Here is a 7,539-nt window from a genome sequence, read left to right on the forward strand (position 1 = left end):
GTAGTTTCGAACTGCTGACCTTGCAGTTCGCAGCCCAATTTGTAACCACTACGCTACCACAGCTCCTTTAGAACTGAGGAAAACCCAGCAGAAGTCCTGACCCTAGCATCTTCCTAAGCAGTTGCCTGCCCCATAGAGGACCACCAATACTGATCCCCCCGAAAAATATTCTCCCAGGCCCACCCCAGCACCAAACACATTCAGAATTTCTCAGAACTCAGCCTAGACCCAGGAAGAATATTCTTGCTGGAGAGAGAGAGACCTGGGTTCATGGCTGTGGGGGTCTAGTCTCCCAGCCTTAGAAGAAACAGACTTGCAGCATTGTAGCTGGAGTCCCAGGCTCAGCCCACCCCTGGCCTCTGCCAAGTTTCCCTAACTTTCCTAACCCACCAAGTGTTCCCACTGTTTTAACACCCTAATGTAGGATCCCTGATAGAGCAAACCAAAAGGTTATGATTCCAACCCGGTTCTCCAGTAGAAATTGAGGCAGCATAATTTCCTAAAGATGTGCAGCCTCAGAAACCGCGGTGTGAGCCATTCTATTCTGTCCTTAGGGTCACATTGAGTCAGAACCAGCTCCAGTGAAGTGGGATTTAAATCTAAAAAACATATAAATGGTTTTAACTACTTGGAGTCCTGGTGTAGGATAAGCACTCGACCACAAGATTGGTTTGAACCGCAAAGTCAGTGGTTCTGATTCACCAGCCGCTCCTCAAAAACTGTATAGAGGGTCACCATGGGTAGGATCGGAGTCCTGATCTAACACTAGGGGTTAACGTGCTGGATTGCAAAGTCAGTTCAACAGCAAGGTCAGGGGTTCACGCTTACCAGTCACTCCTCAGAAATCCTATACAGGGACACTACGGGGTCAGAACTGATGGGGATGGCACTTCACAACAACAATGGGTGGGATTGACGGGATGGCACTTCACAACAATGTACTACTTATTCCATTGTTTCCATCTCTCAAGAACTGCCTTCGGTCTCCTATTGTATGCTAATTGACCTTACCTACTTTATTGTCCTTCCCCTTTCTTGCTGTCCTCTTTTACCTCACCACTGGAACAATATAACAGCATCCATATAAATGGAGAAAAGATGGAAGTTGTCAAAGACTTCATTTTTCTTGGATCAACCATCAACACTCACTGAAGCAGCAGTCAGGAAATCAAAGGATGGGCAAATGTACTGCACAAAATCCCCTTACAGTGTTGAAGAGCAAAGATGTCAGCTTGAGGACTAAGGTGCATCTGACGCAAACCATGGTATTTTCAATAACCTTGTATGCTTGTGAAAGCTGGACAGTGAATAAGGAAGACCGTAGAAAACTTGATGCATTTGAGTTATGGTGTTGGTGGAAACTATTGAAAGTACCATGGGCTGCCAAAAGAACCAACAGATCTGTGTTGGAAGCAGTGCAGCCAGAGTGCTCCTTAGAGGCCAGGATGGCCAAACTTTGTCTCTCATACTTAGGACATATTGTCAGGAGGGACCAGTCACTGGAGAAGGATATTGTGTTTGGTAAGGTGGAGGGTCAGAGAAAAAGAGGAAGATCCCCAACGAGATGGGACTGACACATTGGCAGCATCCGTGAGCTCAGACTTAGCAATGATTGTGAGGTTGGCCCAGGACCAGGCAGTGTTTTTCCTGTTGTGCATAGGGTCGCTATGAGTCGGAACTGGCTCTATGGCACCTAACAACCATAACTGTTTGCTCGGTTCATGTTTATTTTATTTGATATTCTTTTATATTGTTGAACTTTTGCTTTTAATTTTCACCTTGGTAGCCTCAGACTGACAAATCTTTTACATCCAGACTTCTTTGTTTTCATTTAATCATTGGTTTTCCTGCGGTTAGGGTGGTCTCCCTGCATCAGCCTTGACTGAACCCTCAGGGCAAGATCCTCTGTGGTTCCCGCTCCTGCTCATACCCACCCTTCCAACCCTGTCCAGGTGGTCTTTCCACTGCACTGCCCATAGCTCTGAGCAGACTTTAGGGCTGGCAGTCCAGGTTGGGGAGAACTTCCGCTTACTGAACCCCCCCACGCCCCTGGACCACTGAGGCAGCGTAGGTAGAGGAAGTCACACATGGTGTTTCCCTTAGGTAGGACACCTCTTCTTTGCAGGACATGGCCTCCTCTTTACTCCCTTTATACAGACAGAAAACTGAAGCCCACGATGGGGTGCTCAATGCTACTTAGAACCAGGGATCCCAAAAGTCACCTGTGTGGATTAGCCAAGAATCCCATGAGGATGAACAACAGAGTTCAGAAGTTACCTGTGTGAATGAACTGAGACTCTCAAAAGTTACCTGTGTGAATGGACCAAGGAGTCGCAAAGTTACCTGCGTGAATGGACCAAGGATCCCAAAAGTTACCTGTGTGAATTAATCAAAGGTCCCCAAAGTTACCTATGTGAACCAAGGAGTCCAAAAGTTACCTGCGTGAATGGACCAAGGAGTACAACAGTTACCTTTGTGAATGAACCAAGGATCCCAAAAGTTACCTGTATGAATGGACCAAGGATCCCAAAAGTCACCTGTGTGAAGATTTACTCCCATCACAAAAACAAGCTGGAAACTCAGAGGTTTGATCCCTGGATTGAGAACTCCTTGGTGTGTACATAGCAGGAATAAACAGCAGGTCTCCTAGCCCAGGGCCCAACCTCCTCCTAAAACAATAGTTCTCCAAGTGGGCGCCCCACAACCTGGGTCGTGGAGGTTCTTCAGGGAAGGCTCAGGGTTTGGGGGACACTAAACTCCAACCCACTTCGACCATCAGTCACACATGACCAGGAGAAATTCTGTGTCAGATTGCATCTGGAGAAAGAGTTCTGCTGCCTATTTCTATTCAAAGATAGAAACCCCATCCCTGAACGTCTTTGCTTAAGCACATTCCCTTCCAGCCTCCCAGTAGCAGGCTTCAGGGGGCTTCTCCCTCTTCTCTCCCACCCAGAGGCTTTGAAACTCTTCTGTTTTCCCAGATGATTGGCAGGACCAGTGAGCAAGGAAGTAAACTTTGGCCTGTCTCTCTGCCCTCAAAGCTGAAAGATATGAGGATACAAGCATGTAAAGGAAGGCAGAGGGTGAGCAGCAGAAGCGAAGTAGGCGTTGGAAGAGGGAGGGCCTGCGTGATCCGGGAATGAAGTGCTGAGACCATCATATTCCTCCCTACACACAGATCTCTGCAGGGGTCTGGGGTGAGCCACTGGCAGCCAGAGACATGTGTTTCATGACTTCTGTGAGCATCTTGAGGATCAAGGGCCTAGGGATGAGCAAGCCATGTCCTCTTAGCCAAGGGGGAGCCCACAGGAAATTGCCTTCCTCTGCATACGCTGCTCTGTGACAGAAACATGTTCTCTACTTTTCCCAAGGATAGGACTATAGGTGTCCACATGTGGAGTGAGACCCTGAAGCTCACTGGGTGCTAACGTGACTTACCCCAGCCTGAACACTGGGCTAGGAGCTGCACAGTGACAACCTCAGACACTATGTTCCATGAATGTGCAAGGCTCCGCCACCCCGTTCCATCCTAGGTCAAGTGCAGTGAATGAGAAGGGGCGCTGTGTCCACCAGGAGCCCCCAGTTCATTGGCACATAATCCAACCATCTGGCTACATGCAGCCTCTGACAGATCTGCTCACCTCATTTGTGGACACACTCACTTCGAAGAGCAGGTTTCCCAGCCTGTAAACCTCTTCTTTTATCAGGCAATGAAATGAAATTGTGATTGATTTTCTCTGTCTGGGTGTCATGGTGCATTTAGCATCCTGTAAACCTCAAGGAAAGCAGGCCTACCTCCCAAGGATGCTCCCAGGAACTTGACTAGGAGTCGGGGCTGCCTGGGGCACCTCACACTAAGGTGTGTCCAGCTGTCCCTGAGTAAGGAAAGGTTCCGGGAACCACCACCAGCGCTGGGAGCCTCACCCAATACGCCTAACTTTCCTTATCTGGAAAATGGAGCAAGGAACAGGAGTGGTGATAACAGGGGAATTAAGAGGGAAGAAAGCTCCCGGAGTGAGACTCTAAGGGAAGAGGAGGACAAGCATGTACCAAGTCCTTGCTGTACCTCAGTAAGACCTCCAATCTGCAGGTCTGGCCCTCTCTGGACCCCATTCTTCTTTCTTCAGTGTTGGCCCCCTGCAGGGTGGTATTCATGGTGGGGACCACATGATGCTGCTGATGCCACCCCACCTGGGTCCTCAAGCTGTCTCCAGGATCATTACAGATCAATGATAAAAAGTGAGACAGGCAGAGGCAGACACCATGCTCAACTGGCATAAGAGAGTCCAAAGAGACAAAATTCTACACCCTACTTTGGGGACTAGCGCTTGGGCTCTTACAAGCCCATGAGTGGTTATCTAAGGTGCAACTGTTCGTCTCTTCCTGTCCATAGAAAAGAAGGATGAAAACAGAAGATGCTTGGAAACAATTAGTCCAATGAACCTCAGCGTCCGTGACTGTAAGACCGGAAGGATTAGATGGTGTCCTGTTACCGCTACCAACTGCTCTGAAAGGGATCACATTAGACGGTCCTGGATACAGTGGGAGAGGATGAGGAACACAACTCAAAATGGTTAAAAAGACCAGGTTTATTGGTCAGAAAGAGACTGGTGGAACGCAAGCCCAGCACCCCAGCCATTGTTAGTCGAACTGCAGCCAACTTCATTCTATGCTTTCTTCCCATGTAGCAAACCACCCCACCTAATTGTTTTAAAGCAAAATATCCCTTGTTTCCTATGTATAGAAGCTAATTTTAAAGTCTGATGTGATTTAGAAAAGATGTCAAAAAGAACGTTTGTTGTTGTTGTTGTTAAGTGCCATCGAGTCGGTTCCGACCCATAGCGACCCTGTAACAGGGTTTCCGAGGATGTAAATCCTTACGGGAGTAGAAAGCCTCATCTTTCTCCCGCGGAGCAGCTGGTAGTTTCGAACCGCTGACCTTAAGGTTCACAGCCCGATTTGTAACCACTACGCTACCGGAGCTCCTTAGCATTATCCATAATGTCCTCTCTATGTTCCAAAGCTTCCTTCAGCCAGGGCTGGACACACAGCACATTTTACCTAATGAAATGTCAGCTGAAGCTGGGCTTCAGGACAAGCAGTGGAAGCCCAAAAGGAAAAACTTTGACTTTTCATCTTCCTTCTTCGTCCCTGGACAGGAAACCAGGAAGGGAGGCCATCATGTGGTAACCCTGAGGCATGGAATTCATAGCCCACAAGATGAGCAAGATGAATGAGCTCAGCGCAGATGACATCGTTGGGACAAATCTGCTTACACCACTGTTGTTGTTGTTGTTGTTAAGTGCCATCGAGTCGGGTCCGACCCATAGCGACCCTGTACAGGGTTTCCGAGGGTGTAGTGAAGTTTTTTGTTATTATAACTGAATACAACCCCTGATACCGCCAACCAGAAATACCTGCTGTGAACATTGTGATGTTTTTCTTCCTGTCTGTTTTTCTAGTCACATCAAATTTTTAAATAGAAACAGACAAGAGTATCACTACCTATAATTAATTTTATTTTTCACTTATACATTGTCTGTCTCCCCCATGGTAAGGCCCATGAGAATGGGAATAGTATCTGTGTTTTTTACAGGTTTATCCCCAGTACTGAGAATAATCAAGCCCAGGGGTGGTGTACACAGTTAACATGCTCAGCTGTTGAGAGGTTGGAGGTTCAAGTTCACCCAAGCACTTCGGAATAAAGGCCTGAAATGCTTCTTCCAAAAACCAACAGTAGAAAACTTATGGTGCTCGTCTTCTTCTTCCTCTCCTCCCTTCCGCCTCCTGCCTTCTCTCTCCGGCAGAGGTTTTCTTCCTCGCCCTGAATAAAAGTCTCTAGATGGGCCATCTGGTGTGAGGTGTGGTTGATGAGCAGCACTGGGTTGTTTTTTCCCTTTCATTGGTGTCAGAAGTGGGATGGTTGAGGCCCTCGATTTAACATTGGAAGGCCCAGGACCCCAATTCTCCCAGCGCCCTAACCCACTCATTTAACACACCCTCCCAGCACCCACAATCATCTTCCCTGACGCCTTCTCAACACCCATCACTGGCAGAAGTTAATTCTTCAGTCCTCTGGCTCAGGTTCTGAAGACCTAGAACTGCGGGCCTAAGCCCAGTCCAGCTGCTGACCTGGTTCCATCGCTTCTTGGTATCCCACTGAAGAGCCCAATGGCTACTGACAACACTGCCAACAATGACAAAACCATCGCCGACCGTGGTCCAAGACCAAAGACCAAAGACCAAAGACAGCCTCTTCGCCCCAACGCAAGCAGGAAGTAGCTACAGAAAAATGACCTTCATCCCTTCTCCCATGGGCATGGATCATAAAGACGGCCATTCATTTTTCTTATTTAACCAAAGAGGGGGAAAGGTTACAATGTTATAATACCTTCCGGTTCTTCCCTCGCCCCTCCCTCCAGCTCCATTTTGTCTGTTTCCCCGCCCTAAGCTACAAGGTACATAGTTTAAAGGACAACATGGCTTTTGATAGGCCAGAGCTAAATCACCCCAGCAATGACCACTCCCTTCCTGTTGAACCTATGTACATCCCCTCCGTTCCCCTTGACTCCCTCGTCTTCTTCTTCTTCCTCTCCTCCCTTCTGCCTCCTGCCTTCTCTCTCTGGCAGAGGTTACCTTTCTCACCCTGAATAAAAGTCTCTAGATGGGAAAAAAGAAAGAAAAAGAAAACTTACGGTGCACAGTTTTACTATGACACACATGGGGTTGCCATGAGATGGTTACTGGTTACCCAGGACAATGCCTGGAATATCTAGATTTTTCAATAAATATTCATTTCATTCACTCATTATGGAGCGAATGACTATTTTATTGTCACATCTTCCCCTGCCAGGAATTGTTTTCTGAAACTATGATATTCAGCAGCTGGAATATTATCCCACACATTCTTTATTTAACCTGTCACCTGCTGTATTTCCCCACACACACCAGTCCCCACTGCCCCAAATTTGCACCACTATAAACAATAAATAAAAATACTGGTACATTCATTTTTACCTCTTATGTATCACTTCCTTAGAATAAATGCCAGCAGTTGACTTGCTAGGTCAAAGTTTATGCATAATTTAATATACATTTGTCCAGGAGAGCTATTTTTTAACCCAATTTACACTTCTATTGGCAATTCGTGAGAGGGTTTCTCTTCTCTTTCACCAACACTAGGCACTGTCAGTTGGCTTTGGTTTAGATTTTGTTTTAATTGTAGGAAGTCAAAACTTGCATCTCAACGTAATGCATTTCCTTGATCACTTCGGAACACTGTGCATCCTTTTGCAAATTTGTAGAACCTTGGCAAGTCTTTCTCCAGCTCTGGTAGCATAGTGGTTACAAACTGGGCTGCTAACTTCAACGTCAGCAGTTCGAAACTACCAGCTGTTCCTTGGGAGAAAGATAGGGCTTTCTGCTCCGGTAAAGATTTACAGCCTTGGAAACCCTGTATAGGGGTTGCTATGAGTCGGAACTGACTCCATGGCACATAACCACCACCAGGACCTTAAGGGGGCAGAGTGTTGCATGCAC

The sequence above is a fragment of the Chrysochloris asiatica genome, unplaced genomic scaffold (genome assembly GCF_000296735.1).
Source record: "Chrysochloris asiatica unplaced genomic scaffold, ChrAsi1.0 scaffold00198, whole genome shotgun sequence".
NCBI classification, from domain to species: Eukaryota; Metazoa; Chordata; class Mammalia; order Afrosoricida; family Chrysochloridae; genus Chrysochloris; species Chrysochloris asiatica.